The sequence below is a fragment of the Neolamprologus multifasciatus genome, chromosome 9 (genome assembly GCF_963576455.1).
Source record: "Neolamprologus multifasciatus chromosome 9, fNeoMul1.2, whole genome shotgun sequence".
NCBI lineage: Eukaryota > Metazoa > Chordata > Actinopteri > Cichliformes > Cichlidae > Neolamprologus > Neolamprologus multifasciatus.
This window is the reverse complement of record NC_140447.1, coordinates 19229220-19242020: the sequence shown is the minus strand read 5'-3', so window position 1 is coordinate 19242020 and position 12801 is coordinate 19229220. Positions and strand designations below refer to the sequence as shown.

General features: G+C 40.2%; 1 long non-coding RNA gene across 1 annotated transcript; it reads left to right on the top strand.

Annotated features, from left to right (window-relative positions):
* The first annotated feature begins 99 nt into the window (after positions 1–99).
* On the top strand, positions 100–1281 carry LOC146511456 (uncharacterized). The gene is made up of 2 exons (XR_014876014.1): positions 100–1018; positions 1105–1281. It is a non-coding gene; the product is annotated as an uncharacterized LOC146511456 (long non-coding RNA).
* The last annotated feature ends 11520 nt before the right edge of the window (positions 1282–12801 follow it).

Sequence of the window (12801 nt, the reverse complement as noted above, 5' to 3'; positions counted from 1 at the left end):
AGAGAAGCGCGTCTGTCATTCATCATCAGCATTTTCATTATATTAAAACCCCCATCCACTTTAAGAGCAACATTTGAATTTCCTATGCGACTTAGTTATGGAGAGATGCAAGAAATATTAAAGTGCAACCAGGTTATTCTTATTCTCTTCTTTACAGACATTTTGAACATGTATCACTTTTACTGCACAATATATGAAGCAATTTATGTAATTACGGTATATTTCACACACTGTGCTTTATCTCTTTATCTCTTTATCTCTTTTCAGCTCCTGGTATATTCTAAATTGCCCACAGGTGTGAATGTGAGTGCAAATGGTTGTCTGTCTCTCTGTGTTAGCACTGCCACAGAATGACAACCTGTCCAGGGTGTACCCCACCTCTGGCCCTATGGTAGGTGAGATAGGCCCAGCCCCCTAGCAACCCTGACAAAGGATAAGGAGAAGAGGATGGATGGATGGATGGATATTTTGCTAGACAGAGACCTCCGATGTTGTGCTAGGAATCTGCTGGAATCACTCAATTTTTATTGGAGTCCTATTGGACTTCACATCTCTCAGCTCCTAGTACTTGCCTATTTTCTCATGCTGTTTTTTCCTGATGTTGCTGTCCTCTGTGATTGCCACCTCTATCAAAACGTTGGTCTTTTACTCTTCATCAACCATCAGTGTCACGGACCCGGCTCTGGTGAACTCGGGGGTCCGTGAGCAGGATGGACCATTATTGGTATTATTAGTATTGTTGTTATTGTTGTTGTTATTTAGGGATGTGTGTCGTTCTGCACTGTGCTGTGTTCTGTGTTCCACTCACTATATGTAGAGGCAGGGTGTGGGTGTGTACATGTGTGGCTGGAGGATGGAGAACAGCCACATGCGGGCCTAATGGGTGTGGCCCGGCAGAAGGACTGGCCACACCTGAAGTTCCTGCCACACACCTGTTGGCGATCAGGGCTCGTCGGGGGAGCTACTTAGGAGAGTGTTGGAGCTCCCACCGGCGCGGGTTCATTGAGTATCCTACCAAGTTAGTGTGTCTCAGCATATGTCAGTGCTGTTCGTGTATGCCCGCCAGAGTTAGTGTTGACGGCTGCTTCTATGGTTTTTCTGCAGGAGGAAGAGTGGTCCAGAAAGGCAGCACGCACGGGGTGCGCGGAAACACAACAGCGGGGAGCACAAGCACGAGCACAGACGTCGGAGGGAAGCACACACACGGGGTTCAAGGGAACAACGGGGAGTTATTGTGTTTACAGCTTTTCACTGTAAATAAAGAGCACTGTTTGCATCGCAGAGTCTGCGTTTTGGGTCCTCATTCCCCATATCCCCACGGTCTGCCTGCCAGACCGTGACAATCAGTATGTGTCCCTGTCGTCCAGCAGGTGGTTGCCTGTCTTGAAGAAGACCCTAGCCCTATTGTTCTCGCCCACCTTTGGTGGTGTCTCCAATCAGGACTTGGCAACCTCTAGTCCATGCATCACAGATATTTCTAAACATAGTCCCAGCCACTTGGTTGTACCTCTCAATCTACATGCTCCTCTTACAAACTGCTACTATGCAGCATATACATTATAAACGGACTTGAGATTCCCTAATCCCATATCCACGGGATACCATAATAAAATTTGATAATCCCATGTGGGGAAACAAACCAAAGCCCCCAAAAACATGCCATATAAAAAGGTAAAACATCCTGAAAGGACAATTAAGGCATGACATATGGTGGCTGGAACTTAATGCTAAGTAAGAGTAAATTTGTAGTTTATAGTCACCTCAAGATGAAGGAAGTTGAAAGCTGTTAAATTAGACTGTCGACTTTACTCCCACAGGCAATGCTACAGGAGCCTCAGCTGGTAATATAGATCATAATGCCATTAGCTGCTACTGCCTGTGTAACATGTCGGATTTTAATTGGTACCGTGCACAGAGGAAGGTGATTTGTGAAGCTGTGGCAATTAACTTTGTGTCAACATTTACATTAAGCTATTTACAGTCACCGTAAATCAGACAGCAGGGAACTGTCATTTTAGGGGTTATAACTCACCTATTAAGGGAGCCAATAAAGGTCGCTATATAGAAGCAGCAATTATTATGAATGAACAGGTCAACTAATAGTGCTCATATGTTTGTCCATCATATGAATAAAAGGTCAAATTGCTGCATAGGTACATAAACACTAATGTCACAAAGTTTGTTTCTTGATGAGGTAGAACTAGTCCAAATTTGTTGCACTGATAAATAATTTAATATATAAAGAGTACACATTATAGCCTACCTACCACCTCATATGGTTAAACATTCATCTTCAGGAAGGGCTGTAACTGCAAACTCATTATCTCGCAAAGGCAACTTATTTTCTCCCAGATTACGTGTCATGTGATGTATCAAAAATTCTTTGCTAATCAACATATCTTTTCTTTGCTTTTCCATTATTGCTCCTTATCAGGCAACCAGTCCTGTATTAAATAGGGTTGGATTCCTCACCGTGGTAACCCAGAAAATGGAAGAGAACCTTCTAATGTGGCAGCTGCTGTAAAGGGTCCCAAATCGTTATCTTTTTCTAAGCTTAACTAAGATGGCTGTCTGCCTAAAGCTAAACCAAATCTTAAACAGTCACGAAAATAGTAACAAACTAAGTAAAAACACGCAGTGCCACTCAGGAGATTATTCATTACTGCATAATGTTTACTGGAAGCAAAATATGTTTACTTTAAAATCTTTTTTAAGGCAATTTTTAGGCATAAAACAAGGGGACACAGGTGTGTTTCTACCCCTTTAAAAGGGCTAATTATATGTTTGCACCCAGCCAATTTTGCCACGTCCTCTCATTTTATTATTAGCGATGCATTATTTTATAACAAAAACATGGATGAGATGGAACATTCGGACTACTGGGAGGCGTTGAAAGAAGTGAAATCCTGGAGGATTTTTTATTGTCTCATTTAACCGGTGAATGGCTTTGTTCTATCAAATATCTCCAGGGAGATAGCAACATGTTAAGCTCCACTAATCCTGACTGCACCAATTTTATGTCTGGCATTTTGAAGAGGCAGCCCACAAGCAGAGGTATCTTTAAAATAAAAGCCTATTGATTGCATTATACCACCTACAGAAAGCAGCGGCCCTCTGTAAGGTCTTTTCATGTAATTCCTATTCCTCTGAAGCCCTGAGCGGAGAACATTCTGTAAATGAATCAGACTCTTAGGCAACAATGGGCACGTAATGACAAGACCTCGGTGGCGATAGCAAATCATGTTTGTTATGATTTGCTGTGAAGCAGCAGTTTTCAGTCCAATGTCTTTGCATGCACACAAACATTTCAAGACAATATAAAAATGTATATATTCGGCCTGCACTACATGCAGTTAATCAATGCAAAAATCTCAAGAGATACACATAAGAAGTTGTTTACATTTTTTAAAGTTAATTTTAAGCAGTTGTTTAACTAGATTTGCTTTGTGCTTGCGTTGGTCCATAGAAACCCAGCCAGGTACGAGATATGCAAATGAGCAGTGACTGGAAGTCTTACAGACATTGCAACAATTGTGTTTTACTGAAATGTAGCATGATTTGCTAAAAAAAAATATCAAAAATGATTTCACATATAGTATTTCAGTGCTGGCAACAGTTGCACAAGCTGTTATATGTTACCTGACTCCACAGCTGTCACCTCATATCCATCTTTCTTTTATTTCTTTCAGGGAAGTGTTCTCTACTGAAAATTGAGCCTTGTATTACCCCTGCTTACTTGTTGTTGAACATAGTGGAGAAAAAATGAGAGCCTCGAGGTGTTTTTGTGTTGATCACCAATTGGACCCCCCTCCCTCCACCTTCCTCGTTTGGTATTTCACAAAAAATCACAAAGGACGTGTTTCTCATTCATCTTCTATTTTGGGCTTAAGCAATTTCTTATTGATTAAGCAATTATATCTCTGTTTCCCGAGACCAGGAGAAGATGGTGACAAGCAATCTCTTTAGTTGCTAAGGGGAATGTAACAGCTGGCCTGTCACTGACATCCAATGAAATAAGCTGAAGTTGGTGTATGTGTAGTCCTTTTAGGATCTTTTAGGATTGTGCAAACCAAGCAGTAAAGACTATGTGCTCGGCCCAAACATTTAGCATTAACTGGCCAGACTAATGCTAATTATCTACATGCATAATGATGCACTAATTTATGAACACATTAACATCAATTTTAGTTCATCCATTTGTTGCTAGAAACACATTTTGAATGTTGCAAATTGTGGTTCGGTGTTGTTTGCTCCTAATTCACTTTGACTGTGAGAACGCACTGGTAATGTGTAGCCAGCTGTCAAGGACCAAGTCCAACTGTTTCCAGCATAATCATACCTGCAGACATTGCTCGGAGAATAGCTCAGCCAGATTCCTGCAGGTTTTGTTTTCTGTCTATGTACTGAACCCAAAATCAAATAGTGCCCCATACTTTCATGAATCACAAATAGGGCAACTCAGCAGTTTGTTCTAAATCAAGCCTTTTAAATTATGCATGAGCAGGAGAGGTTTCCCTTCGTGAAACGAAAGAAAACAAGAGAGAAATTATGATTTTTTTTTCTGTGTCAAATGATGTAATAATTATCTAATCACACACCTCAACTATGAATGAGTTATCCCTGATCTGATATGTATTAAAATAATATCTTTATTCATGAACATTCATATATGCTTTTAGAAGAAAAGATTGCCATACGCTCATCCAAAGGCCATCAGCTCCTGTAACAAAATGGGATGGAAAGCTTATTCATCTCAGAAAGGTATCACCTGGGAGCCAAACATACACCGGGGGAAGACGGCGCATGGAGGAGTTAACTTCATTCATTTGAATCTGTCACCACAATGAGCTCATACTGTACCTTTGAAGATTATTCTTTTCATATCTGCCAGAGATCAGATACAATGATGCACTACTTAATCAGCTGCACTCATTACTGCAGATATTCCAGCAATTATTCATGTGATAATAGCCTGCGATATTATTCAAACCATCAGCTTTATAATGGACTTTTTTGGACTTTTTCCACATGTCTTCTACACTTCTTGTATGTACTGTAGCAGATGATGAGACTTAACACATTTAATTTATTTATTTTTGGATGCTCTGTTATTATCAGATCCTCAGAGCAGTTGAGGCTGAGAATAATTGGGTCCAGCAGCTGTTTTCTTTTAAGCTCATTTGCTGTTAAGAGTTCATCCCTCTGTGCGAGTACCTACTAAGTACAGTGGGGCAAAAAAGTATTTAGTCAGCCACCGATTGTGCAAGTTCCCCCACTTAAAATGATGACAGAGGTCAGTAATTTGCACCAGAGGTACACTTCAACTGTGAGAGACAGAATGTGAAAAAAAAATCTGTAAAGAATTTATTCGTAAATCAGGGTGGAAAATAAGTATTTGGTCAATAACAAAAATACAACTCAATACTTTGTAACATAACCTTTGTTGGCAATAACAGAGGTCAAACGTTTACTATAGGTCTTTACCAGGTTTGCACACACAGTAGCTGGTATTTTGGCCCATTCCTCCATGCAGATCTTCTCAAGAGCAGTGATGTTTTGGGGCTGTCGCCGAGCAACACGGACTTTCAACTCCCGCCACAGATTTTCTATGGGGTTGAGGTCTGGAGACTGGCTAGGCCACTCCAGGACTTTCAAATGCTTCTTACGGAGCCACTCCTTTGTTGCCCGGGCGGTGTGTTTTGGATCATTGTCATGTTGGAAGACCCAGCCTCGTTTCATCTTCAAAGTTCTCACTGATGGAAGGAGGTTTTGGCTCAAAATCTCACGATACTTGGCCCCATTCATTCTGTCCTTAACACGGATCAGTCGTCCTGTCCCCTTGGCAGAAAAACAGCCCCATAGCATGATGTTTCCACCCCCATGCTTCACAGTAGGTATGGTGTTCTTGCGATGCAACTCAGTATTCTTCTTCCTCCAAACACGACGAGTTGAGTTTATACCAAAAAGTTCTACTTTGGTTTCATCTGACCACATGACATTCTCCCAATCCTCTGCTGTATCATCCATGTGCTCTCTGGCAAACTTCAGACGGGCCTGGACATGCACTGGCTTCAGCAGCGGAACACGTCTGGCACTGCAGGATTTGATTCCCTGCCGTTGTAGTGTGTTACTGATGGTGACCTTTGTTACTTTGGTCCCAGCTCTCTGCAGGTCATTCACCAGGTCCCCCCGTGTGGTTCTGGGATCTTTGCTCACCGTTCTCATGATCATTTTGACCCCACGGGATGAGATCTTGCGTGGAGCCCCAGATCGAGGGAGATTATCAGTGGTCTTGTATGTCTTCCATTTTCTGATGATTGCTCCCACAGTTGATTTTTTCACACCAAGCTGCTTGCCTATTGTAGATTCACTCTTCTCAGTCTGGTGCAGGTCTTCAATTGTTTTCCTGGTGTCCTTCGAAAGCTCTTTGGTCTTGGCCATGGCGGAGTTTGGAGTCTGACTGGTTGAGGCTGTGGACAGGTGTCTTTTATACAGATGATGAGGTCAAACAGGTGGCATTCATACAGGTAACGAGTGGGGGACAGAAAAGCTTCTTACAGAAGACGTTACAGGTCTGTGAGAGCCAGGGATTTTCCTTGTTTGAGGTGACCAAATACTTATTTTCCACCCTGATTTACGAATAAATTCTTTACAAATCCTACCATGTGAATTCATGGATTTTTTTTTCACATTCTGTCTCTCACAGTTGAAGTGTACCTCTGGTGCAAATTACTGACCTCTGTCATCATTTTAAGTGGGGGAACTTGCACAATCGGTGGCTGACTAAATACTTTTTTGCCCCACTGTAAATAGCCAGTAAAGAAAGCTGTGATGACTTTCTTTTGGGAATTTTTAATCTCTGCATAATTTGGGTGGAGGATGCTGTGGCCTGTCGTTACCTTCAGATGTTTTGCAGCCAGCTTACGGCACATCTAGTACACTGTGTGGCTGTAGGTTGAGACTTTGATTAGAGTTGATGTGTGTGAGACGCAGATGGGTAAGTTTAAAGTTCACAAGTTTATTTTCTGTGAGTATTTGTCATGTGGAAAGCTGCGTCAAACACATTTATCAGGTACAGCTGTTCATCTGCATGTAAACCAAATTATCTAATTAGACAGTCGCATGAGAGCAACTCAGTGTATTTAGGCATGTAGAAATAGTAAAGACAAATTGAGTATTAGAAAGGAGAATAACGTTGATTTAAGTAACTTTGAACATGACACAGTTGCTGGTGTCAGGTTGAGAGAAAGTATGTGAGAAACTGCTTTTCTACTGGCATCAGCAGTTTCTGAAATACTTTTCTCTGTAAAACATCCAGTGAGCATCAGGGTGAAAATAACGGAGCATGGGCAGACTGTTTCTAGCTGATAAGAAGGCAACAGTAACTCACATAACCACTTTTAAGATGAGTTAGAGCAGCAGGACACTAAACTATGACAGCATGGATCCATCTTGTATCACCAGTTCAGGCTGCCAGTGGTGGTGTAATGATGTGGGGGAGATTTTCTTGGCACACTTTAGGCCTCTTATTACCAACTGAGCATCGTTTAAACACCAGAGCCTAAAACTAGCTTTTAGAACATGATAATTCATTGTACTCAAATGGCCTCCACAGTCACTAGAGCTCAATCCAACAGAGAACTTTGTAATCAGGTGGAACTCATGGATATCCAACAAATCTGCAGCAAATGTGTGATTCTATCATGTCAGTATGGACCAAGATCTCTAAGGATCTCTAAGGTTTGCAGCAACTTGTTGAATCAATGTCATGACAAATGAAAGGAGCTCAGAAGGCAAAAACAGGATCCAAACCTAGAACTAGCAACATGTACCTAATAAATTGGCAAGTGAATATCTTCACATTTTTAATTCTCAGAGTAGAACTCCTCATGCAAACAATGATGGATCAGAATCTTCAAGTTCATGTACACTTTATGTTTATTATTATTTTTATTATTATTATCATTTGTTTTCATGCTTTTCTCTGCTGAGTGCATATTATAAGTGCCTCGTGTATTCTTGTGTGTGTTTCATGTACTCCTGATATGCCCCGACATCCAGCACTGGTTAAGCTGACCAATGTTTTTCTGACTAAAATGTGGTGCTAATACAGGCTGTGCCAAGAATATTATATGATATTACCTCTTTCTAAACCCAAGTGAACTTGAGCTTTAACAAATCGTTCTTTTATACATTTAATAAACAGTATTTTCTATGCAGGCAGCCTAATCCAAACAAGTCAAGGATTATTTAGCTTCTATTAATCTTTTGTCCAACAGTGGCTGTTGTGAACTTAATTTACAACTGGTATAAATAAAAAATAGCCATTTCAAAACTTTGAGACCATAAACTCTGGATGCAACCAAATGGTGTTGGGACATTGTTTCCATCAAAGTTAGACTACTATACAAACCTTTTGGGAGACATTTTGCTGTTTTTCCACCATTACTCTTGTTCAGAGAAATTTCCTTTCCAGTTCCCAACACATGCATTACATATTTGAATGGTTCCCTGCTATGCATGTCTGCTATAATAATAAATTCATAAGTCAACAAGTTTTTTTTATTCCCATAGTACACGAGACAAAAAAAAAATGAACACATCTTTCAACTTTACTACACAGTTTTCATTTTTTTCATTTGCAGGCATGAGAGGAAATTGGTTTCCAAGCTGTAAATGGCTTCAAGTTATACAGTTTCTAAGTTGGAATTTATGAGATAATGTTTCTGCAAGGGAAACATAAAAGTTCAAAGGCAATACAGAAAACTTTCTCATTCAGAAACCAAATATGCAACACACTGATCAACTGGCTAAAATGAAGCAATCCCTCGAGCACCTGTCATCTTGGATTCAAGCTGAAAGGAATCTTATGAGAGGTGCTTAGTGAGATTTTTTAAGGTGAGACAGAGTGTCCAGCGGTGGCGGACCTGACTCTACACACGAAGAAGCATCATTTTGCACTATCTTGGTGCATGAGACATCTTCAGTTTTCATCACGGACAGAAATAGTTAAGTCAAGTCAAGCATATGAATGACTAAGCATGCGGCCTCTGTGCTCGTGCAGCGCAGTGAATATTTATGCCTGGCTGCACAGAAGACCCTTATTTAGGATCAACAGAATCAAATCAGTTTAATCATAAAATAAAATAAAGCATCACAGAAGAACAACCACATCCGAAAGGAAAAGTTCATTGAAAAAAAATATAATTGGAAAGCCTGACTAGAACAGAAACATTATTTTATTTTATTTTTTAACCCCAGATGGCTCGACCTTACGTCAGAGTATGTGATTAAGACATGGTCATTTCTGGTTTTGATTAGCCTGTGCCTCAAACCCCCTGGATTGCTGCCACACACTGTCCCACAAGGCCTGATGCAGCAGCCTTTGTGTGTGCCAGTGTGTGTGTGCACTGATCCATAATGCATGCGGTGATTTTTGCTAGACATCCCCCTCCCTGGAGAAAGCCCTTTTCTTTGCATCTGTCTGCCCAATAGAAAGCTACATCTCCTCTGATCCCATATCAAAAGCGAATGCTCAACTAAATTTATTAGATTAACAATTATGAAAATGTGTAAATGGATTGCACTGCCAGAGATGCTGTTTTATTTAAAACTGTTTCCCAGCGTATTTCAAAGCAAACGAGAGAGAGAGAGTAACACAATAGATGATTACAGGATGCTGCTTTGTGTTTACTTTCATAGTCGTGCAGGAACTACAGCAACTTTCAGAGTGCATCCACTGAGTTATGGTGAACACAAAGGATGCTTCAGTCAAATTATGAAGTGCAAAATGAAGCAAACTGTGACAGCACAAATCACACACGCTGTGTGAGAGAGCACTACAGGCGGTAGAACAATAACACCACTGATTAACGTGTTTTGCAACAGTGGTGCTGCTCTAGTGTGATGCTGTAAATTAGCAAGTTGCACCTTAAGTTCAAACGAGATTAAACTAAATCAACAGTGGTATTGCTTACGAGGCTAAAAGACAGTATTTATATCCAAAACATAAATCTGATGCCAAGAGGAACTCGTGAAGCTCCGTAGATCAAGTACCACTTAGAGAGCTTAATATCTTTGGATCTGGGGCTCATTTCCAGACACAAAAACAAACCATGTCTAGGGGCATTTTCATTGCTCTAAGATATCTTTATATCTTAAGTCATTTTCACGCATGAACTCCATGCAGTGCTGGGATTCTCGGGTTGGGACACTGTCCATTTCAATCATACAGCACACAGCAGGAGATATTCTGTGTCAGACACATTGTCACTGCTGGAAATACTCTGTTCGGTTTAGATGAGTGAGCTTTCTGCGTAGAGCGTGCAGAAGGCAGGACACATAGTGAGACTTGGTCATTGTGAATTTCTAGATAATTACCTTCAGTATTCTCAATGAACATCAGATGGACTTTGTACTAAGGAGCTGCCAGGATAAAGACCATTTAGTGTCTGATCCAACTTCATCTCTCATGAGTTAGTGCATGTGTGACAATAGCTGTAGACTGTATGTAAAGGATGGACACACCTTTGGGTTGGAAAGGTAATGCCAATGCAGACGTATGTAAACTAGCATCCATTTTCATTTCCACTAAGGGATGCCTCCTCCACTTGCAAAAAAAGATGACAAACTGTATAGACATCTGTGAGAAAACAATCTTGCTCACGTGATATATGACCTTGGGAAACACTTTCCTATTAATTGTATTTTCTTTATTACTACAATCAAGTCCTATTTAAGTCTCTATACCCCAACGGAATTCTGCGAAGTCTTCTAGAAAGAAATGGGAACTCTGATGAACTTGCTAAAAACCTAAATTTAGTTTAACCCTTTAAAGCCGGTCGGAGCGGGAACGCTCCGTGTTGCATAACTATTTTTAAATCCCTGTAGAACTGCAACCACGTAACCACGTTTTTTTGCATATGAAACCGGAGGAGTTGTACTTACATCTTATGCCATCAGCTTGTCCTAGGTCACGGTTTCCTTCCACATATAGCTTTGCAAAAATTGCATATAAAGCACTTGCAGCAACAAAAACACAATATTTCAGAAACACGCCTTGCCGATCCGATCAGCTGTCCGTAACACTTCCTACGTTGGAATAGACATCAGCGCGAACTATCGCATGCCCGCAATTACCTGCCCAAAACTGGAAGTGACGTCATTTTTGCGGAAACTTTATGACGTTCTGTATCGTTTCTGGGATGCTTAGAACTCAAATTGCACTGCTGGAAATAGTTCATTTTGATGCATATGCTGTTTTTTTTTTTTGCAGATATGCATTATAATATTTATTTTCGTTTCTCCTGCAGTATATAAAAATTGGTGTATTTTCAAAAACAAAACTATGAAGACACTCAAAATTTCCTGTGGTGTCTCTTAAATTTCTCTAACAATAAATATATGTTAAAAGACAAAAATGATTTTCAATTTTTTCGTTGTTTATTGCATATTTTTGCAATTTATGTAATTACTATGCACTTGATGCATACATATTATTAAAATCTGGGCTATAATGGTTGTATTGATAGCAACCTGAAATGCTCCCAAAAATGGCACTACAACATGTAAAAATATAATATAAGCTCTGGCGGACTTAGTTCTATGGTAGGTCTTAAAGGGTAAAAAAAACTGTTGAAAGGTGTCAATTATGAGTTAATTGAAAGATCACAAATGGCCATAACATATGTAGCCAATTAATATTTGTACATTATATTTTCATCATTGCTTTCTCCTGCTTATCTTTATCTTCATCTTCCAGCACTTCCCTTTCCACCCTTGTCTCCAACTCATCATCTTCCTCCTCACCAGACAGGAGATGAGGTGGCTGCATAAACATGCATAAACATGTATAAACATGCTTATGTGTTCCCGAGATTGTTGCAGCGGTCAGCCGATTATACACCCAGACAAAGGGAAAACTACGACATCACAAGCTAGTTATAACCAAAGTTGGGTTCAACCCCCCACCACCCAGAACCCCCCACCCACCCACTGATAAGCAGGCTGATAGGATTCTCACATTAGTAAAAATGTAATTAATCCATAACATTAATATTTTACCCTTACGACATTTGAATTCAAAACATTCCTCTGTTAGAAAGCTTCACTCACTTTCATTTTGGGTTTCTTGACTTGGAAAGAAACTGTGAAATTGACATGAGTGGTATGCTAATGCCTTTGGCAAGAACACTTCACACACCAGACAGCACCCAGTTCCTTAGTCAGAGACATCAAGATCTCTGGTTTTATCTGAAACACTTCTGCCTTACTGCTTTATGTAAAGGTGAGAACACCAAAGACTGTGAACATTTTCCTTTTGAATCTCGTTAACAGGTCCAACAGTTTTCACCTGAGCCTGACATCAAGGGCATCAGTGGAAAATATACCTATTATAAAACATTTAGTTTCAATGTTATGGGCAAAAGCCTGAGAGATTTCTACTGTTGTTACAATTCCCTACAATGAGGGATAAAATTCAGCACATTAATAGCTGCAGACTGACACTGGATGAATCTTTTTGGGTTGAAGAGGTGGATTTAAAAAGTGAAAAGGCTGCCACTTGGGAGACCAGCAGTCAGAGTCAGATTCGCATAAATTGCTTATAATCTACTGGTGCTATGTGGTATCAAGCAGTATCACTATTCTAAAAAGGAACTCAATCAATAGGATATTTTGTTTTACACCTCAGTGGTTTCACAGAAAAGTCCACTGAGGCGTACAACACCACTGCCAAGGGCCTGCGTAAAATCGATGTCAAACAACAGCAAATGGAAATTAGATTGACTGCAGCACCTGAGA